The following is a 22,768-nucleotide window of genomic DNA, read 5'->3' on the forward strand; positions in this document are numbered from 1 at the left end:
ATAGCAGATAGGGGTTGCAAAATCTGGTGACAGAGCCTCTTTAATGGCAACTTAACCTATGCAATGATATATTACCTTTTTTCTCATTTCGCTGCATATTTTATCATGACCCTACTATTAGGATGACCATATTGGTTGTCCATGTGCTCTCTTACATGCAGCAAAAAAATAGGTGAGTAAAATGTTTAAGACAGATGGAAAACGAGGTTTTTTGTTTCCCTTTTTATTTTGGAGGTAAATGCTCTAATATGCAGTATATCTGTAATCGAAGTGGCTATTATTGGTTGTGGTGCAGCCAAAACTCAAATAGTTGAGTTAGTTTTGTGGCATATGCTCTCCCAGAATGCATTGTGGCACGTCTCCTTGGCACGGTAACATAACACAAGACATGAGCATTAAGTTGCATGTTTTCCGTGGAATAAATGAGGCAGACGGAGGCCAACTAATCCCTGCTCCAGTCCTATAACCTGCTTACCTCATCCTACTTTTATTTTATCTGGTCACTTTCCACTGCTGGCACACACAGAAACTAGCGCTTTTATGTGGTCTGGTGGTTTAGAATGGTCCCAATTATTAGAAGAGATCTAAGGCTGAATGCTCCGATAGTACATCTTGTCTTCTCCTTGTTTATTTTCATTTAACCCTTGTACAATCTGTTGAGTTTGCCATCGAGTGTCGGCTCAAATACGTTGCCGTTTGTTCTGGACATAAAAGGGTTAAACCAGAAAAACTGATGTTTTAGAACAAGGTCTAAATTGATTGCTGATATTAAGGATAAGCGGCTATATTTAGAAAAGGTCCACATAGAAATGAACCCAGGACTTTTCCCATAAACACAAGACAAATTAAAGAGCGGAACGTGTGATTTCATCGCTGCGTTACATTGTTGTTCAGAGTTATTAAGTCGACACGCTTGTGTTTATCATGACAGCGGATCCAATTTGTCATCTTAACTGTGTGTGAATTTGTGTCAGGTTTAACACACGTCTCAATCTGCTCTGTGGGAAGTGACGCACAGCTGTCACTTTCTGTGACCTCAAGCAAGAAATAAAAATATTAACGATAATTACGTCGTCATGTAACCCATCGGTAAACTGCACACGTAGAAATTTTTATTGGTTTCAAACAACTTGAGACATGAGACACTTACTAATGTTTTAAGCCTTTTGCGCCATTTCACATCCACATTCGTAAACGTTTAGATACAAAATATAAAAAATAACCAGGTCGTTTTTATTTCAATAGTAACCGCCTAAGGCTGGGTTCACACGACCTATTTTCAGACGTAATGGAGGCGTTTTACGCCACGAATTAAGTCTGAAAAACAGGCTCCAATACGTCGGCAAACATCTGCCCATTACTTTCAATGGGCTTTACGATGTACTGTGCCGACGACCTGTCATTTTACGCGTCGCTGTCAAAAGACGGCTCGTAAAATTAGAGCCTCGTCAAAAGAAGTGCAGGACACTTCTTGGGACGTAATTGGAGCCGTTTTTCATTGACTCCAATGAGGAACAGCTCCAAATTACGCCCGTAAAAGTCGCCCCGCAAAACGTGAGTACATGCAATTACGTCTGTTTTCAGGAGAAAACAGCTCCTGAATTTCAGTTCCATAATTTCACACGTAATTGCAGTTATCGTGTGCACATATCCTTAGGCTGGGTTCACACGACCTATTTTCAGGCGTAAACGAGGCGTATTATGCCTCGGTTTACGCCTGAAAATACGGCTCCAATACGTCGGCAAACATCTGCCCATTCATTTGAATGGGTTTGCCGACGTACTGTGCAGACGACCTGTAATTTACGCGTCGTCGTTTGACAGCTGTATAACGACGACGCGTAAATTGACTGCCTCGTCAAAGAAGTGCAGGACACTTCTTTGCAACGTAATTTGAGCCGTTCTTCATTGAAGTCAATGAAGAGCAGCTCAAGATTACGGGCGTCAAAGACGCCTCACATAATGCGAGGAGGAGCGTTTACGTCTGAAACGACGCAGCTGTTTTCTACTGAAAACAGTCTGTATTTTCAGACGTAAAAGCCAGTTCTCGTGTGCACATACCCTAAGGCTGGGTTCACACGACCTATTTTCAGACGTAAACGAGGCGTATTATGCCTCGTTTTACGTCTGAAAATAGGGCTCCAATACGTCGGCAAACATCTGCCCATTCATCTGAATGGGTTTGCCGACGTACTGTGCAGACAACCTGTCATTTACGCGTCGTTGTTTGACAGCTGTCAAACGACGACTCGTAAAAATACAGCCTCGTCAAAAGAAGTGCAGGACACTTCTTTCAGACGTAATTTGAGCCGTTCTTCATTGAACTCAATGAAGCACAGCTCAAGATTTCCGGCTGTCAGAGAAGCCTCGCAAAATGCGAGGAGGAGCTTTTACGTCTGAAACGAGGCAGCTGTTTTCTCCTGAAAAAAAGTCTGTCTTTCCACACGTAAAAGCCACTTCTCGTGTGCACATACCCTTAGGGTATGTTCACACTGCTTAGCAAAATACGTCTGAAATTCCAGAGCGGATTTCAGAGAAAACAGCCTCTGATTTTCAGGCGTTTTTGAAGCTGAAAATGAAATTTGGAGCTTCTTTTGAGGCGTTTTTCATAGTGTTCAATGGAAAATCAGCTCCAAAAAAAGCCTCAAGAAGTGACATGCTACGGCTGGGTTCACACAACCTATTTCCAGGTGTAATTCAGGCGTTTTACGCCTCAAATTACACCTGAAAAGACGGCTCCATTACGTCTGCAAACATCTGCCCTTTGCTTGCAATGGGTTTTACGATGTTCTGTTCAGACGAGGTGTAATTTTACGCGTCGCTGTCAAAAGACGGCGCATAAAAAGACGCTCGCGTCAAAGAAGTGCATGTCACTTCTTGGGACGTTTTTGGAGCCGTTTTTCATTGACTCCAATGAAAACCCGCTCCAATTACGTCTGTAAAAGACGCTGCGAAATTTCAGACGTATTTTGCGTTTGTGTGTGAACATAGCCTTAGTCATCTTGGGTTTGTACCTTGGATCCCAAGCTCCTTGTCCAAAAATAATAGCAGCAAGCTTCAGACCCAATGCTTTCCAGACGGCTATCATTACATCAATCGGAAATGCAGGAAGAACCATTTCTGACTATATACACACACCAGGAGGAAAGGGGCACTGCCAGACAGAGGTATATTCGGTGGCTGGTACTTTCCAGGAGGCATGCTGCTTGAAACTTTTAAGAGAGTATGTCTGCAGTGTTAAGATGGCACATTGATGCAGAATTAAGGCACATGCAGCTAGCTGAGTTAAGGGTCAAGTGTTTGCACTGTTAAGGGGGTACAGTATATGTCTAGCACTGCAATGGGGAAATTTGACTAGTTCTATTAATGGGCCATGTAGCTGGCACTTATATAGTACACTGTGACTGACATATTTAGATAGTTAGGGCACTAATTGCATCCATGTCTCTGCTTCTAAATCCACCCTCATATGCCATTATATGCTTCTTTACCGCCACAAATTTCCAGATTGACAGGGGCCCCCCCGGAGCAGTGTTGCTTGGGGGACACATGATGGTACAGGCATAGTGAAATTATTTTTTGATATTTGGTATGTTTTGTTAATTCAAGTCTGTTTTTAGGTGTTTTGTGTTGGTTTTCTCCTCCCCCCCACTTTTTGTTTCAGTTGGTACTTACCTGTCGGCTTCCGGAAGTTTCCGATAATCTGCCCATCTCCAGGAGTCGGTACCTGATCGGTATCCGTAGAGAACGACGGGAACGATGTTTAGGCTGGATTCACACGAGCATGTTCGGCCCATAAAGGACGGAACGTATTTCGGCCGCAAGTCCCGGACCGAACACACTGCAGGGAGCCGGGCTCCTAGCATCATAGTTATGTACGATGCTAGGAGTCCCTGCCTCGCTGCAGGACAACTGTCCCGTGCTGTAATCATGTTTTCAGTACGGAACAGTAGTTCCACGGAGAGGCAGGGACTCCTTGCGTCGTACATAAGTATGATGCTAGGAGCCCGGCTCCCTGCAGTGTGTTCGGTCCGGGACTTGCGGCCGAAATACGTTCTGTCCTTTACGGACCGAACATGCTCGTGTGAATCCAGCCTTAAAGTCGATATTCTGCCTGGCACCAGGATTTGAATTTGATTGGCAGCTCAGATTGTTCGGCAGGAAGATTCTCCTCTATAAAGACACGGTTTTGGAGGTCCGTTGCCAGTTCCTGAACGTTCCTGTGACAAGCGCCCACCCCAAGGATTTTATTTCTCCCTGACTGTCGCAATTTTTTATTAGAGGTTTTTTTTGTCTCCCTATAGCTGGGTGGACTGATTTAATAAAAATGGTATATTTATATGTGTTTTTTTATTTTATTGGTTTTAAGTATTTTGTTTTTTAAAGTATTTATTATTATTACCGTGTTTCCCCGAAAGTAAGACAGTGTCTTACTTTCTTTTTATCCCCAAAAGCCCCACTATGTCTTACTTTCGGGGGATGTCTTATATTGGGAAAAAATTGTCGCATTTTTATTTTTTTTTTTTCACAAACTTTAACTGTTTTACATTTTTTTTTTTAGTCCCACCAGGGGACTTCACTATGCGATGTGCCGATCGCATATATAATGCTTTGGTATACTTAGTATACCGAAGCATTATTGCCTGTCAGTGTAAAACTGACAGGCAACCTATTAGGTCATGCCTCCGGCATCGCCTAACAGGCAGATGCTGAAGGCAGACCTGGGGGTCTTTGTTAGACCCCCGGCTGTCATGGAAACCCGACGGCGACCCGCGATTTGTTTGCGGGGGCGCCGATCGGGTGACAGAGGGAGCTCCCCCCTCTGTCAAACACATTAAATGCCGCTGTCACTATTGACAGCGGCATTTAATGGGTTAAACTGCCGGAATCAGGAGGCGGCATTGACAAGTGCAGGGGACGGCGCGGTGACGTATGGAGAGGGGGGCGGCGCGGAAGTGGGCAGGAGGCGGCAATACCCCCGTGTTTCCCCGAAAGTAAGACATATGTCTTACTTTCGGGGTACGGCTTATATTAGCCGACCCCCCTGAAAGCCCCGATACGTCTTACAATCGGGGGTGTCTTACTATCGGGGAAACACGGTATTAACTAATTTTGGTAACCCTTAATAAAAACATTGCAGCCTTTTTTATCTACATATCTGTTTTCTGTGTCTTATTTGTTTTCATTTTAGCTTATTTAAATTGTGCCTTGTACCTTCATGTCGGTATAGAAATGTATTTAGCCAGGAGCACTGATCTGCTTGAGAGCAATAATTGACGGGTCATCTGACTTTCCATTTGTTATACAGGGTCTTAGCAAAAGTTTACTTTCAAGATCTGCTGTTCTACTCAAGATCACTAAGTACTGAGGATCTTGATTTTTGTAAGACCTATTGGAGTCCAGTGACCAGGGAATAATACTGAATTTCTCTTCCTTTGGAGGGCCGCAGCTTGTAGTGGCTCCATCACTTGACAGCATGCAGAAGTAGTTTTACCTATGCAGTCTCCGAGATGGCTCACAATAATGCTCTATGTTATACTCTGTGCAGGCTTAGTAGAAACAGTAGCAATAAAGTAAGAAAAACAATGAAGGCTTAAGGCCAAGTTCACACAGATTTTTTTTTTGCAGGCATAAAAAAATCTGCCCCAAAATTCCATTTATTTTCCAAGTTTTGCTGTGTATTCTAGTTGAATCTAAGGCAAGAACCGTGGGCAAAAAGCGCTCAGAAACGAGTTCCGCAGGTTTTTTTCTGCCTCCCATTAATTTCAGTGGGATGTCAGAGGTGGAAACTGCTCGAAGAAAGAGCATGCCCCTTTTTTTTCAGCGAGCGGCCAAAAGATGGTGTGGAAAAACACGCCTCTGCTTCTTATTAAAATCAATGGTTGCAGATTTAGGCCATTTTTGGCGCTAATTCCGACATGGTTTCTGCGCCAAAAACTCAGTGTGAACAGACTACTGATACATTTTAAACTACTTACTGTGATTATGTTGACAAGCAAAACATACTAATAATTGTATATTTGTCACTAGATTGGAACATGTTGCATTGTAAATTGGTCCACCATCTATGTTGTACTTCAGTAGCCAATTTTTTTTTATACAGGCCCATGGTTTGAAGGGACTGTCTATGGCTAGCTCAGTCTCTAAGATTTGCATCATTCATCTTTAACCAAGATGTCATAACAACTCGGAAAACATTCAAGAACAATTTCACAACTTCACGAAACACTCAGCTAGCACATGCAGGTGTTTACCACAAAGGGATCATTTTCTTGTGTTAAAGGGAATGTACTTTATCAGCAGAAAATCCCCTATTGTTTTTGTGTTACAGTTTTTGTACATTTTTATTGTTTCTTTAAATTTTCATGTCATTTTCTATTAATTATTCATTTTTTTAATTACACCAAGACATTTAAAAGTAGGAGAATCCTTTTTCAGTTTTCTTTTCTGGATGGATCTACGTTGGGAGATCTAAGGACAGGAATCTATTTTACCATCCATCGATGTTACAATACATATTCCTGCATACGGCCAGGCTTTGGGTAGAAAAGTCGTGCTACTACCCTGTGAAAGTAACAATAGGTTTGGGACTGCGAGAACTTCTCTCTATGCCAAAATGAGAAAAGATTTTCTCAAACTTGTTACTCACCTCTCTGCAATACTGGCGCCTCCTGCTTTCTTTGCTTAGTTGGTTTGCTATGGCAACAAACACGGCCTGATGATGTCATCCTCGGTGGCCTATTTAAAGGGGAATCTTCATTGTCTGACTCGTCTCAGAATGACACTTGTACTTCTTCCCACCTCTAACTGCCTTCCTGGTGTTTCCCCTTTAATATCCAAAACCTACATATCTTGATTCTACGCTTCATACCTGCCTGACATCCTCACCGACCACCAATTGGTGACTACTCCAGGGGCCGTCAACCAAGGATCAGACCAGGAGAGTCCATAACTTTGTGCGGCCGGTTTTGGTGAAGTACATGAGTGTCCTTTTTTACTCCTTGGGTGCCCTGGTTAGTCAGGGCCAAGCTAGTTGGGGCACAAGAGGCTCCACTATCTTGGTGAGTTCGGTAACAAGTGGAATAGGATATTAACTCCTTCCCGACCGCCCACTGTCATTTGACGTCAGGCGGTGCGGGTGCTTAGTCTACAGAGACGTCTTTTGGCGTCGCTGTAGATCAGGCTGATGAGCGCTCGTGAGAGCGCTCGTCCTCTAAGCAGGAGCTGTAACTTACAGCTCCTGATCTTAGAGCAGCCTCCTGAACACAGCTGGGGTCGGCAAACATTCGGACCCCAGCTGTTTAACCCTTTGATTACCGCGGTCCGTGACCGCGGCATGATCAAAAGGGAAGTTCCCTCTTTGATTGCATAACCGGGATTCCAGTGATGTGATCAAACACTGGGGAATCCCTCTGCAGTCAGCCCTGGGGACCTACAAAGGACCCCAGGGCTGTTTGTTCCGTGTGCCTGCTGTTCGGGCACACTATGTGCTGCCCGATCAGCAGCCTGTGTCATAGTGACATAGTGTAATGTATTAGCGTACAGAAGTATGCTAATACATTACAAGTAAAAAATAAAGTTACAAATAAAGTTATCCCTTGATGGGATTAAAAAAAAAAAAAAGTACCAAAACAAATAAATAAATAAAAAAAAGTCCCCCAAAAAGTCTTTATTTTGCATTAAATACACTTTATTGCCCCTACACTAAATAAAAACAAAAAACCTATGCATATTAGGTATCTACACGACCGTAACAACCTGAAGAATTAATCTAATGGGTTATTTAGCGTGAAACATGAACGGGATAAAAAAGAAACAAAAAAAACTATTTCGAGAACCGCTTTTTCCTATATTCACGCCGTAAAAAAATTTTTTTTTACCCCCAAACTGTGGGGAAAAAAAAATTATATTTCTCTCGCATAAAACAAGGCCTCATACAGCCACGTCAGTGAAAAAAGAAAAAAGTTATGGCTGCTGAAACGCAGAGAGGCAAAAACAGAAAAATTGAGCTGGTCATTAAGGTCTTTTCAGGCCCGGTCATTAAGGGGTTAAAATGCAAGATATTATGTTTATGTAAGTAAATATCTTATGTGTCTGTTTACTTTACATGTACACCGTGTTCCAAATTATTATGCACATTGGATTTAAGTGTCATAAACATTTAATTATTAGTTTTTCAATTAAACTCATGGATGGTATTGTGTCTCCGGGTTCTTTGGATCATTGTAATCAATCTCAGACACCTGTGATAATTAGTTTGCCAGGTGTACCCAATTAAAGGAAAACTACTTAAGAAGGACGTTCCACATTATTAAGCAGGCCACAGGTTTCAAGCAATATGGGAAAGAAAAAGGCTCTCTCTGCTGCCGAAAAGCGTGAAATAGTGCAATACCTTGGACAAGGTATGAAAACATTGGATATTTCAAGAAAACGTAAGCGTGATCATCGTACTGTGAAAAGATTTGTGGCTGATTCAGAGCACAGGCGGGTTCGTTCAGATAAAGGCATAATGAGGAAGGTTTCTACCAGACAAATTAATAGGATTAGGAGAGTAGCTGCTAAAATGCCATTGCAATGCAGCAAACAGGTATTTGAAGCCGCTGGTGCCTCTGGAGTCCCGCGAACCTCAAGGTGTAGGATCCTCCAGAGGTTTGCAAGTGTGCATAAAGCTATTATTTGGCCACCCCTAAACAATGCTCACAAGCAGAAACGGTTGCAGTGGGCTCAGAAATACATGAAGACTAATTTTCAAACCGTGTTGTTTACTGATGAGTGGCGTGCAACCCTGGATGGTCCAGATGGATGGAGTAGTGGATGGTTGGGGAATGGCCACCATGTTCCAACAAGGCTGCGACGTCAGCAAGGAGGTGGCGGAGTCATGTTTGGGCTGGAATCATGGGGAAAGAGCTGGTAGGCCCCTTTAGGGTCCCTGACGGTGTGAAAATGACCTCTGCAAAGTACGTAGCGTTTATGACTGACCACTTCCTTCCGTGGTACAAAAAGAAGAACCGTGCCTTCCGTAGCAAAATTATCTTCATGCATGACAATGCACCATCTCATGCTGCAAAGAATACCTCTGTGTCATTGGCTGCTATGAGCATAAAAGGAGAGAAACTCATGGTGTGGCCCCCATGTTCCCCTGACCTCAGCCCTATTGAGAACCTTTGGAGCATCCTCAAGCAAAATATCTATGATGGTGGGAGGCAGTTCACATCAAAACAGAAGCTCTTGGAGGTTATTCTGACATCCTGCAAAGATATTCAAGCAGAAACTGTCCAAATACTCACAAATTCAATGGATGCAAGAATTGTGAAGGTGATATCAAAGAAGGGGTCCTATGTTAAAATGTAACCCATTTTAGTTCTCTTTACAACCTTAAAAATGTTTTGATCTCTGTTGTGCATAATAATTTGAAAACAGTGCATTTTGAGTTTTTTACTTCTAAAAAAAAATCTGTTATCTTTAGGAGATTTGTTCAATAAAATTTGCATTATACTCCAACGGTTGATGGCTTGAAGATTATACTGACGGCATCGACTTTTTAGGAAAATCAGCGAAAAATAACATTTGCATAATAATTTGTAATGCGGTGTATGTGAATATTCAATTTTAAAGCCCGTCATCTCGAGAGCCAAAAGTAGAGCGGAACTGCCCCACGCCTTCATGATTCTCAGAATTGAAATCCATATTCTCAAAGTTTAGCACGGTCTAGGCCCAAACCATCATTATTATTGCAGATTGCCAATGTCTGTAAGCTGTAGTAGAAAGCAGCTGAAAAGTTGTAGTTAAAGGGGTTTTTCGAGATCGAAAATTTTTTTTTCTTAATAGTCTGTCCTTTTTATAGCTATAAATGCACTCACCTAAATACCTTTTTGAAGTTTTCTGTTTCATTCCGTGCTGGAAACGTTCTCTCTTTACATTCCGCCCTCTGTATACTTGCCTCCTATGACAGCTTCCTGTCCGCTCCCAGCATGCATCGCTTTTCTCCCAGCATGCAATGCGCCGGGAGCAAGGCCTGTCATACACGCTATGAGAGCAACCACGCACGCTCAGACGCCGGAGAAAGAGTATCTGGTCCACCTCTTCTCTCAGTGTGTCAGGAATGATGTTCCCGTACTTTGAGCAGGCCGGAAAAACGGAAGTAAAAAATTATGGATGGGCTAGCGTCGGAAGTAAGGGTTTTGCTGCTGGAGACGCATCACGTTATCGGCGCTGGAATCAGGTGTTTGAAAATGAAAACAAAACGTAAGTATATTACAAATTATATTATTTTTATATGTGCAGTGAAATAGAAATTAGTTAATTGGTTCTGGAAAATCCCTTTAAATGCTACCTCAGCCATGCAAGGTGTCACGGTGGGTATGTGGACCCACTAGACCGTAGCCTCGAAGGTATGGCAGCTGGCCAACAGGACACGGGTCACAGTCTATAGTTCGTATAGTGTACCTGTGGTAGCTCAGACAGTAGCAAGACAGGCTCGGCTGGGACTAGGCAGCAGGCAGGCGTGGTGTAGCAGGACAGGTGTGGTATACAGCACTGCACTTGACCAGGATAGCATGGGATACAGGTTACAGGTAGCAGGAACAGGAAACACTGGGAACTGGAAAACACTTAGGAGACTATTTACATAGACAGACTAGGGTAATGACAACAAGGCTCAGGCAAGGCAGGACGGGGCTGGGCCCCTCTTATAGTCCAGGGTGCTAATGGGCTAATTTTGACTTAATTTCAGGTGCACGCGCTGGCCCTTTAAGAGCGGCCCAGCCAGGAGAAGCGGAATTGAGCGCTGGCGTCACTTGAGGAGGAGACGGGGATCAGCGCTCACAGTTCCATGGCTGCGGGCGTCAGGAGGTGAGTGAGCCTGATGGCCCGCGGCCATGGGCAGTGGCGTAACTACCGCCGTAGCAGCAGTAGCGGCTGCTACGGGGCCCGCGGCATGAGGGGGCCCGTGTCGCCCAACGGCACGGGCCCCCACCATGGCCGGAGGCTCCGCTAGCAGTCGCTATGGCTGCTACAGCGCGACGCCACTGAACTGTACGGCAGAGCAGGGAGGTATCTCCCCGCTCTGCCATTAAGCAAAAGACATGTATCCCCTATCCACAGGACAGGGGATACATGTGTGATCGCTGGCAGCGATAGGGAGAACGGGGGACTGAAAGTCCCCTGAAGTTCTCCATCACAAACCTCGGACTTCCGGGGTCTGTGTCGACAGCTCCGTAGAAATGAATGGAGCGCCGGTCCCGCTTGTGCGCATGCGTGACCAGCACTCCATTCATTTCTACAGAGCTGCGCAGACGCCGGAAGTTGGAGGTTAGTCATGGAGAACTTGGGGGGACTTTCAGTCCCCCGTTCTCCCTATCGCTGCCAGCGATCACACATGTCTCCCCTATCCTGTGGATAAGGGATACATGTCTTTTATTAGGACACACTGTAGGTCGCATTTTTTTGGGAGGGTGGACGCTGTATGGCGTTCCCTACAGGGGGGGATGCTGTATGGCGTTCCCTACAGGGGGGACGCTGTATGGCGTTCCCTACAGGGGGGGACGGACGCTGTATGGTGTTCCCTACAGGGGGGGGGCTGTATGGCGTTCCCTACAGGGGGGGCTGTATGGCGTTCCCTACAGACCCCCCCTGTAGGGAACGCCATACAGACTCCCTGTAGGTAACGCCATACAGCCCCCCCATAGATAACGCCAGACAGCCCCCTCTGTAGGGAACGCCATACAGCCCCCTCGTAGATAACGCCATACAGTCCCCCCTCTAGATAACGCCATACAGCCCCCCTGTAGATAGCGCCATACAGTTCCCCCTGTAGATAGCGCCATACAGTTCCCCCTGTAGATAGCGCCATACAGTCCCCCTGTAGATAGCGCCATACAGCCCCCCTGTAGATAGCGCCATACAGCCCCCCTGTAGATAGCGCCATACAGCCCCCCATTGTAGGGAGCGCCATACAGCCCCTCCTGTAGGGAACGCCATACAGTCCCCCCTGTAGGGAACGCCATACAGTCCCCCTGTAGGGAACGCCATATACCCCCCTGTAGGGAACGCCATATACCCCCCTGTAGGGAACGCCATATACCCCCCTGTAGGGAACGCCATATACCCCCCTGTAGGGAACGCCATATACCCCCCTGTAGGGAACGCCATATACCCCCCTGTAGGGAACGCCATATACCCCCCTGTAGGGAACGCCATACAGTCCCCCCGTAGATAACGCCATACAGCCCCCCGTAGATAACGCCATACAGCCCCCCGTAGATAACGCCATACAGCCCCCCGTAGATAACGCCATACAGCCCCCTCTGTAGATATCTACAAAGGGGGCTGTATGGCGTTATCTACAGGTGGGCTGTATGGCGTTATCAAAAGGGGGGGGTTTGTAAAAAAGGCACTATCTACAAGGAGGGGGGGGGGGTTGTGTGACACCCAGGGGAGGAGGGGCCCCAGTCAAAAGTTTGCTATGGGGCCCAGTCTTTCCTAGTTACGCCCCTGGCCATGGGCATGACACAAGGTGACCATGGCAAAGCACTAGAACCTCCACTTATTTTAAGGATCATCAAGATTTCCCGCTCTGGGCTTCACCTGTTAACTATACCCTCGTAACTTCCTTCACATCCATCAACATTAATAAAAAATCCCTAAGTGCATTAGCATTCAGCACAAGCCCCCCTCCCTTCAGAGGACTATACACAAACACAGGGCCGGAATGACACACGCCCAGCACGAAATCTTAACCCAGACCATATGCCTCTAATATAAACAAGAAAAGTAGGCCTGGCTGACTAAACTGCACTCTGCCCATGTAATATTCAATATAATGAACAAGACATACCATTAAAACTGAAGTAGATGAACAGACAGGAGCAAATCGTATAACCATAAAGTATAGAAATCCTACAATGTATACATTACAGATGTGTAATTCCATGCCTAAACGTCCATCACTTCATAGATAGCAATCACATCACTAAAATTTTTCTGGTTTATAATATACAGTAGTATATAATTTATACACTGGTGTTTTATATAGTAGACATTTAGTTCAATTTTCCACTGGTGGAATAAAATGGAAACATTCGACAACTGAAAAGACGTACTCAGTCATGCTAAGCTTTCAAGTGAAAAGTGGAGCACCATTTGTTTAGTTATTCATATATTAAAGGGAATTTTCATAGTATGAGTCTGAATAAAACGGCTACAGTTGTTCCTATGCTTATTTCTATTGATCTCAAGTAGGAGAAGAAGTTCGCTACTTTCTCCTTCAACAATGAACTAAACCTCTCAGCGATCAGGGGTAATCTTCTTCTAACTGGTGGTTTAGTACACATAATTTTTGTGCTCACAACTGTACATCCACTTTAAAGAGAACCTTTCACCTCCCCATACATGTGCAGCTGAATGCAGCATGTAATGGACAGGGCTGCACAAACTCTGGGGCACTTTACATTTTTTTTCTACCTCCCTCCGTTATTTAGATATCGGTGCCATTAGATTTGGCGCCCGATATTTAAATAACCCCCTGAACAGTCAACGGTGCGTTTTTTAGTATTTTTCCCCTAAAAAATACTGCGGCCCGATGTTACTTTAAAGACTAGAGTAAAATATGAGAATGCATACATACACAGCATTTGACTTTGTTGCATTTTTCTGTAGAGTTTTTGGGGGTAAGGCTGTGTTCACATCTGCGTTGTGGCTTCCGTTCTAGTGTATCCGTCAGAGGACCACAAGAACGGAAGTTAAAGTTTCCGGAAAAAAACAAACATTGATTACATGGGTTTTATTTTTGCATCAGTTGTGCTCAGTTAGGCTCCGTTCTGTCAGGTTTACATTTTATTGACAGAAGAAATACCGTAGTCTGCCGCGCTATTGTTTTCTTAAAAAATGACAGAAACCTGATGGAAAGGAGCATTCCGGGTTATTTTTAACATTGAAGTCAATGGATGATGGATACAAATTGATATGCCATCTGTTTGTATCAGTTAACGCACATGCGCAGACTAAAAATGAAAGCAAGAAAGATGCAAATATAAAAACGGATCCGTTATAACTGATGACAAACTGAAAGAAGAGAGTCCGTTTTTTTTGAAGGATCAGGTAAACTGATCTGTCAAAAACAAACATATTTTACCTTCCGTTGCATTCACTTTGGCATTAATCAGTCTGTCCATTTCTTTTTTATTTCAACGGATCCGCTAAAACGGATGCCACAACACAGATGTGAACGAAGCCTTAGTTTTAACGGAAGGAATAGCGTAGTCGACTACATTATTAATTCTGTCAAAACGACGGAACCCTTGCACAACGCAGACAAACAGCACCGCATCCGTCACCATTGAAATCACAAACCTATAGTTTCCGTTTGTGTCTGTCAGGGCTCCGCTCCGATGGAAAGCTCCGATGGAATGTCGGAACGGAGCCCTATCACAAATGTGAACGAAGCCTTAGTGGCATGCTTATGGCTATTTTTTTTCTGCTGTTTTTCAATAGACTTCTTCATAAGACAAACACATAAATAAGAGGTCTCAAAATAAAAAAACACCACCAAAAAGGCATGTAAAAAAAAAGTCATTAACCCCTTCCCGACATTTGCCGTACATGTACGTCATGGAAAGCATTGACTTCCCGCAAAATGCCGTACATGTACGTCAAATGTTTGGCACCGGCTCAGAAGCTGAGTCGGTGCCATCATCACTGGATCTCAGCTGTATCTTACAGCTGACATCCGACTGTAACGGCGGGGACCGAAATTAGCTTCGATCCCCGCCATTAACCCCTTAAGTGCAGCGCTCAAACGCGATCGCTGCACTTAAGGTGTTTGCAGCTCATAGGATCCCCAGCAATGAAATTGCCGGGGTTCCGGTGGCTGCAATGGCAACCGGAGGCCTAATACTGGCCTCCCGGTCTGCCTAGCACCGAAGCCGGTCAAGATCCGCCCGGCGGCGGAGCCTTATCGGCTTCCGTAGCTGCCGGCAAGATGGAGCCGGGTCAGGAGCTGATCCGGCGTCATCAGCGGTGGAAGTCAGCTGTACTGTACAGCTGACATCCACCTGTAACGGCAGGAACCGGAGCTAGCTCCGATCCCTGCCATTAACCCCTTCGATGCAGCAATCGAAAGCGATTGCTGCGTCGTAGCGGTTACTAGCAGATCGCCAGCCCTGACAGGCAATTGGGACTGGCGACTGCTGTTATGGCAACAGGAGACACAATGGTCTCCTGCTCTGCCATTACGAAAGCCGATTTAGGCCCCGCCGGGAGGCGAAGCCTAATCGACTTGCTGTCAGTGAATGACTGACAGATCTAATACATTGCACTACATAGGTAGTGCAATGTATTAGAAAAAAAAAAATCTGACCGTTGGACCTTCAAGTTCCCTAGTGGGACTTGAAGAAAAGTGTAAAAAAAGTATAAAAAAGTGTAAAAAAGTGTAAAAAAAAAAGTGCAAAAAATAAAAGTTTGAAAACAATAAAAGTTTCAAGTAATCAAATAAAACACAATCCCCCTTTTACTCTTATCAAGTCCTTTATTATTGAAAAATAATAATAAACCATATGTATTTGGTATCGCCACGACCGTAACGACCTGAGGTATCAATATATTGTATTATTTATTGCACGCGGTGAACAGCGTAAAAAAAACCGTAAAAAACGTTACCAGAGTTTCTGTTTTTTAGTCACTTTGCCCTACAAATATTAGAATAAAAAGTGATCAAAAAGTCGCACGTATCCAAAAATGGTACCTATAAAAACTATAGCTGGTCCCGCAAAAAACAAGCCCTCATACACCTCCGTCGACAAAAAAATTCAAACGTTATGGTTCTCACAACTTGGCGACAGAAAAAAAATACATTCTTTTTACAAAAGTAATTTTATTGTGAAAAAAGTTGTGAAACATAAAAAAGTGCTATAAATTAGGTATCGCCGGAATTGTACTGACCCGCAGAATAATGTTAACATGTAATTTATAACGCATGGTGAACGCTGTATAAAAAAAAAAACGAAAAAATCTGTGCCAGAATTGCATTTTTTTGTTTACCTGGCATCCCAAAAAATAGGATAAAAGGTGATCAAAAAGTCACATGTACCCCAAAATGGTACCAATAATAACTACAGCTCATCCCGCAACAAACCAGCCCTCATACCGCTACGTCTATGAAAAATAAAATTAGTTATGGCTCCAATAAGTCAGGAAATAAAAAAATATGCAGTTGTGCCCGAGGGGAACATTTCTTCTGTTTGAAGAGGCGATTTATCAAGGACCTAAAATTAGGGAACCAGGAAAGGGAGGGCCCAAACATATCCGCTGGAAGAGACGGTGCCCGTATTATACCAGGACAACACTTCCCAGCAAAATTCCCCAAACTACAAAGGTTCAGAGTGTGGACCAAAAGGGGGATAAGAAATTACACCATTTATCAGTGCGACACTGGCCTGTGCGGAAAGGATTGCTTCACAGCGTAACACACATCTATGGATTATTTTATTTTTTTCATACCACCTGACTATGCCCCTTATATACTCCGCCCCGCTTACATGTACCCCCACATTATAAAACACCAGCAATACTCAAACAAATTTAGTACCAAGCAAAATCCGCTCTCCAAAAGCCAAATTGTGCTCCCTCGGCTCTGAACCCTACAGCGTGCCCAAACAGCAGTTTCCTTCAACATATATGGCATCGTCATACCCGGGAGAACCCTTTTAACAATTTTTGGGGTGTGTGTCTCCAGTGTCATAAGCTTGGCATGACATATTTGCCACTGAATGGCATATCTAGGGAAAAATATAAATTTTTAATTTGCACCATCTGCAGTGAATTCATTTATGGAAAAGACCTGTGGGGTGAAAATGCTCACTACATCTCTTAATAAATGCCTTGAGGGGTGCAGTTTCCATAATGGGGTCACTTCTCAGGGGTTTCTTTTTATTATTTCACATCTGAGCCTCTGCAGTTGTGAACCAATACTTTGTAAATCGCCAAATTAGGCCTCCACTCCGCATGGTACTCTTCACTCCTGAGCCCTGTCATATGTCCAGGCAAAAGATTAGGGCCACATGTAGGGTGTTTCTAAAACCGGGAAACACCGCATAATAATTAGAGGGCTGTCTTGTTATGGTGGCACAAGCCGGGCACCACATATTGGCATATCTATGGAAGAAAATCCCATTTTCACTCTGCAACATCGAGTGAACACTAATTTCTACAAATCACCTGCAGGGTTAAAATGCTTACTACACCCCTTCGTAAATGCATTGAGGGGTGTCGTTTCCAAAATGGGGTCACTTCTGGGGGGTTTCCACTGTTTTGGGCCAACAGGCGCCCAGAAACCAATCCAGCAACATCTGCACTCCAAATGGCGGTCCTTTCCTTCTGAGCCCTGCCGTTTGCCCAAACAGCAGTTTATGACCACATATGGGGTATTGCCGTACTCGGGAGAAATTGCTTTATAAATTTTGGGTTCTTTTTTTCCTTTATTTGTTGAGAAAATGAAAAAATTTGCGCTAATTGTCTTATTGAAGAAAAAGGACTGTTTTTATTTTCACTGCCTAAGGCCTCGTTTACACGAACGTATTATACGCGCGTGCGACGCGCGTGCTTTGCACGCATGTCGTACGCACCTATATTAGTCAATGGGGCTGTTTAGACGATGCGTGAATTGCGCTCATTGCGTGTGCGCAGAAAAAAACTCACGACATGTTCTATAATCGTGCGTTTTTCGCGCACTCACGCACCCATTGAAGTCAATGGGTGCGTGAAAACCACGCATGCCGCACGGAAGCACTTCCGTGCGAACTGCGTGATTCGCGCAAGAGCTGTCAAACTCCTGAATGTAAACAGAAAAGCACCACGTGCTTTTCTGTTTACAAACATCCAAACGGAGTGTCAAATTCGAGATGAGCGCCCCGAACTTCACCGGGTTCGGCCAAACTCGTTTTGACCGAAACCGGTAAAAAATGTTCGGGTACGCGACGTCAGGAGACAGTCACTGTCCACGGTGCTGAAAGCGTTAAACTGGTTCAGCACCATGGACAGTGACTTCCGCTCCGAAAATCCATGAACCTGTAAAAAAAAAAAGACGTTCTGACTTACCGATAACTCCGGTCCGACCTCCCGGGATGACAGTTCAGTCCAAATGACAGCTGCAGCCAATCACAGGCCAAGCACAGGCTGCAGCCAATCACAGGCTGCAGCGGTCTCATGGACTGCGGCGTCATCCTGGGAGGTGGGGCCGGATGGCAAGAGAGGGACGCGTCACCAAGGCAACGGCCGGGAGCCCGGACTGGGGGAAGCAGGAAGTTCTTGGTAAGTATGAAAGTCTTTTTTTATTCACAGGTTGGTGTATATTGTGATCGGCATTCACTGTCGAGGGTGCTGAAAGAGTTACTGCCGATCAGTTAGCTCTTTCAGCACCTTGGACAGTGACAGGCCTCGACTACCTCATCTCTATGATGGCGGCTGCGTGAAAATCACGCAGCCGCGCATCATGACACACGGAGCTGTCAAATGCCTTTTGCGCGTTTAAAACGCAACAAGGCTGCGTATACGCAGTGCATACGCCATGCATACGCGCGCAAAACGCAGCGTTTTTTGCGCGCGCAAAACGCATACGCTCGTGTAAATGAGGCCTAATTCTAATAAATTCTATGAAATATCTGTGGGGTCAAAATGCTTACTACACCCCTAGATGAATTCCTCAAGAGGTGTAGTTTCCTAAATGGAGTCCTTTTTTGGGCGTTTTCATTGTTTTGTCCCCTCAGGGGCTTTGCAAATGTGACCTGGCCTCCGCAAACCATTCCTGCTAAATGTGATCTCGAAAAACGAAATAGTGCTCTTTCCCTTCTAAGCCCTGCCGTGTGTCCAAACAGCCGTTTATTACCACATGTGGGGTATTGTTTTACTCGGGAGAAATTGCTTTACAAATTTTGTGGTGCTTTTTCTCCTTCAGTCCTTCTGGAAATGAGAAAAAATTAGCTAAACCTAGATTTTTTTTGAAAAAATGTAGATTATTATTTTCAGGGCCTACTTCCAATATTTTCTGCAAAAAAACTGTGGGGTCAAATCGCTCACTATACCCCTAGATAATTTCCTCAATGGGTGTAGTCTCCAAAATGGGGTCACTTGTGGGGGGTTTCCACTGTTTTGTCCCCTCAGGGGCTTCGTAAATGTGACATGGCCTCTCAAACCATTCCTGCTAAATTTGAGATCCAAAAGCCAAACGGCGCTCTTTCCCTTCTAAGCCCTGCCGTGTGTCCAAATATCCATTTATTACCACATGTGGGGTAGTGTTTTACTCGGGAGAAATTGCTTTACAAATTTTGCAGTGCTTTTTCTCCTTTAGTCCTTGTGGAAAGGAGAAAAAAAATCCCTAAACCTACATTTTCTTTGATGAAATGTTGATTTTAATTTTCACGGCCTACTTCCAATAATTTCTGTAAAAAACCTGTGCGGTCAAAATGCTCACTACACCCCTAGATAATTTCCTTGAGGTGTCTAGTTTCCCAGATGGGGTCACTTTTGGGGGATTTTCACTGTTTTGGCACCGCAAGAGCCCTTCAAACCTGACATGGTGCCTAAAATATATTCTAACAAAAATAAGGCCCCAAAATCCACTAGGTGCTCCTTTGCTTCTGAGGTCGGTGCTTCATTCCAGTAGCACGCTACGGCCACATGTGGGATATTTCCTAAAACTGCAGAAACTGGGCAACAAATATTGAGTTGTATTTTTCTGGTAAAACCTTCTGTGTTATAAAAAAAATTGTATTAAAAATGTATTTCTGCAAAAAAATATGAAATTTGTAAATTTCACCTCTACTTTGCTTTAATTCCTGTGAAATGTGTAAAGGGTTAAGACATTTTCTAAATGCTGTTTTGAATACTTTGAGGGGTGAAGTTTTTAAAATGGGGTGACTTTTTGGGGGTTTCTAATATATAAGGCCCTCAAAACCACTTCACAACTGAACTGGCCCCTGTAAAAATAGCCTTTTGAAATTTTCTTGAAAATGTGAGAAATTGCTGCTAAAGTTCTAAGCCTTGTGAGGTCATAGAAAAATAAAAGGATGTTCAAAAAAACGATGCCAATCTAAAGTAGACATATGGGGGATGTTAATTAGCAACAATTTTGTGTGTTATAACTGCCTGTCTTACAAGCAGATACATTTAAATTGAGAAAAATGCTATTTTTTTGCAATTTTTCACTATATTTTCGTGTTTTTCACAATTAAATACTGAATGTATCGACCAAATTTTACCACTATCTTAAAGTCCAATGTGTCACGAGAAAACAATCTCAGAATCGCCCGGATAGGTGAAAGCATTTCGACGTTATTACCACATAAAGTGAAACATGTCAGATTTGAAAAATGAGGCTCTGTCAGGAAGGTCAAAAGTGGCTAAAGAGGGAAGGGGTTAAAGACACTTATTTACATGTGCTTTAAAAGCCTAAACAAATATATAAAAAAGTGTGCGTGAAGAAGGCCTGAAGGAATTGTCTCATCAGGGACAACCACTTTCCGATTGCAGCTGCGTTAAAAAGCGGATTTTGACGGTGAAAGCGTGGTCTGGCCAGACATTTTCACTACTGCGGTTACTGCAAGAGAAATCTAGTATTACATGGCAGCCACTTAGAATGGCTCATTGAGGGGGTCCTGAGTGAGGAATCCCCCTCTATGGCTTCATGCACACGACTGTTGTAATTACAGATGAGGTGATTGCGAATGAAATTACGGATCCATTCATTTATACGGGCCACTTACACCTTTCCGTATATTTACAGGTGTGTGTCTGGGCTGTAGAAATGATCCGCAAAATATAGAACATGTCCTTTTCTAGTCCACACATGCGGCAATGGCGGACGGCTACGGATGTCCATCCGTATTTGCGGACAGTAAAAATCCTTTTCGGTCGTGTGCATGAGGCCTAAGACGTCCATTCGCACTGATAGGGCATATGGACAGGGGTTGTTGTTGTCATAATACAACTCCTTTAAAAATATTTTATTATTTTCTATAGAAAAATGTATAAAACTACTGGAAAAAAATCATAAAAATCACAAAAATAGAACTATCAATTCCTCTTTAAGTGCTCTTATTCTAATCGCTCGCTTGTGAACTAGCTGATGAAGCCAAATGCAAATAATAGCTGTGAGTGTACAAAATTAATTCAATAAAATTAAGCAGACAAATCGTATTAAGTGAGCAACCGCCATAAATAATATTCCTATCCGTCCACCTGCATCAATTATCACATGCATTATATTAATCATTCTAGTCCAGTCATGCGTAGCTGAAGCTGAACAACTTTACATCAATATTTCATGCAAGACCGTTGCGATCATTTAGTACTATGGGCAAACTGCCTGAAGCAACATCACACTAAGGCCTTATTCACACCAGCGTATTTCACATCCGTGTCACGCGCGTTAAAACAACGGACGTCACACGGACCTATGCAATTCAATGGGGCCATTCAGCGTTTTTCACGCAGCGTATGTCCGCTGTATAAAACCCACTGCATGTCCTATACTTGTGCGTTTTTTGCACATCACGCACCCATTGAAATCAATGTGTGCTTGAAAATCACGGACAGCACACGGACGCACATCCGTGTGCCATGCGTTTTTCACGCAACAGTTGCTAAAGAAACGATGAGGGAAAAAAAAAAACACCTCCTTCAATTTATTTTGCGGACATAAAAAATGTGTGACATACGGGTGACATATGTGCGTAAAAAACGCAGACACGCACTGTACACGGATCTGCAACGCAGGAAAAACGCTGCGTTTTTTTACACGTGCAAAACGGACATGTTCGTGTGAATAAGGCCTAAGACTGGATTCAGGGGCGTAACTAGGAAAGACTGGGCCCATTGGCAAACTTTTGACTGCTCCCCCTAGGTGCCACACGTGAGGTATGGACCGTATGTCGGTCGTATTTCCCTAATTGAACACAGTTCTGGGAGCCGGAATCCTAGTATCATAGTCATCCATGCTGCTGTGAGTCACTGCCTCCCCGCGGGAATACTGTCCCATACTGTAATCATGTTTTCAGTATGGGATAGTAGTCCCATGGGGAGGCAGTGACTCACAGCAGCATGGATGACTGATGCTAGGAGTCAGGCACCATGAACTTTGTTCGGTCTGGGAATTACGGTCGACATTCGGTCTATATCTCACGGACTGAACATGGACGTATGAAGCAGGAATTACAAGGGATTGTAATAGTAGAAACATATAAAGGACAGATACTACTTTTCTTATTTGAATTCACTCCTAGTTTTGGCTCAAAAAAGTGCATTAAAAAAACCTGACCAAAACCTGAACATGTGAATACACCCGCAGGGGAAACAAAGTGAATGTGAACTTGTTAATTAAAATATGTTTACCTGCTGTCAATTATTAGGTTTTCTATTGCTACAGCATAGAGACAAAATGAGACTATACATGTGGTTGTATGGAAACCAATGCCCCCTGGTTTACACACATCACCATCATGCTGCCCTGTTATTTATCTCCCTACCGTCCAAGTGTTTAATCTTGACTGGCCTAAGTAGAGTCATGCCATGTTTTACCTAATGAACCTGTTCCCCTTTTTCTCCTGCCCATCTCCCAATAACGACACGTGACAACCGAGGTTGGATATGAAATTGGCCACAGCAGCCGTTTATTTATTTACATTATTTAAATGCAATTTAATCCGAAACATTCGGATAACTCCACTTCTAATTCACATGACCCAACATGGGTCAGAATCAGAATTAACCATAAACATAT

This window comes from Rhinoderma darwinii, chromosome 13, assembly GCF_050947455.1.
Source record: "Rhinoderma darwinii isolate aRhiDar2 chromosome 13, aRhiDar2.hap1, whole genome shotgun sequence".
Taxonomy (NCBI): domain Eukaryota; kingdom Metazoa; phylum Chordata; class Amphibia; order Anura; family Rhinodermatidae; genus Rhinoderma; species Rhinoderma darwinii.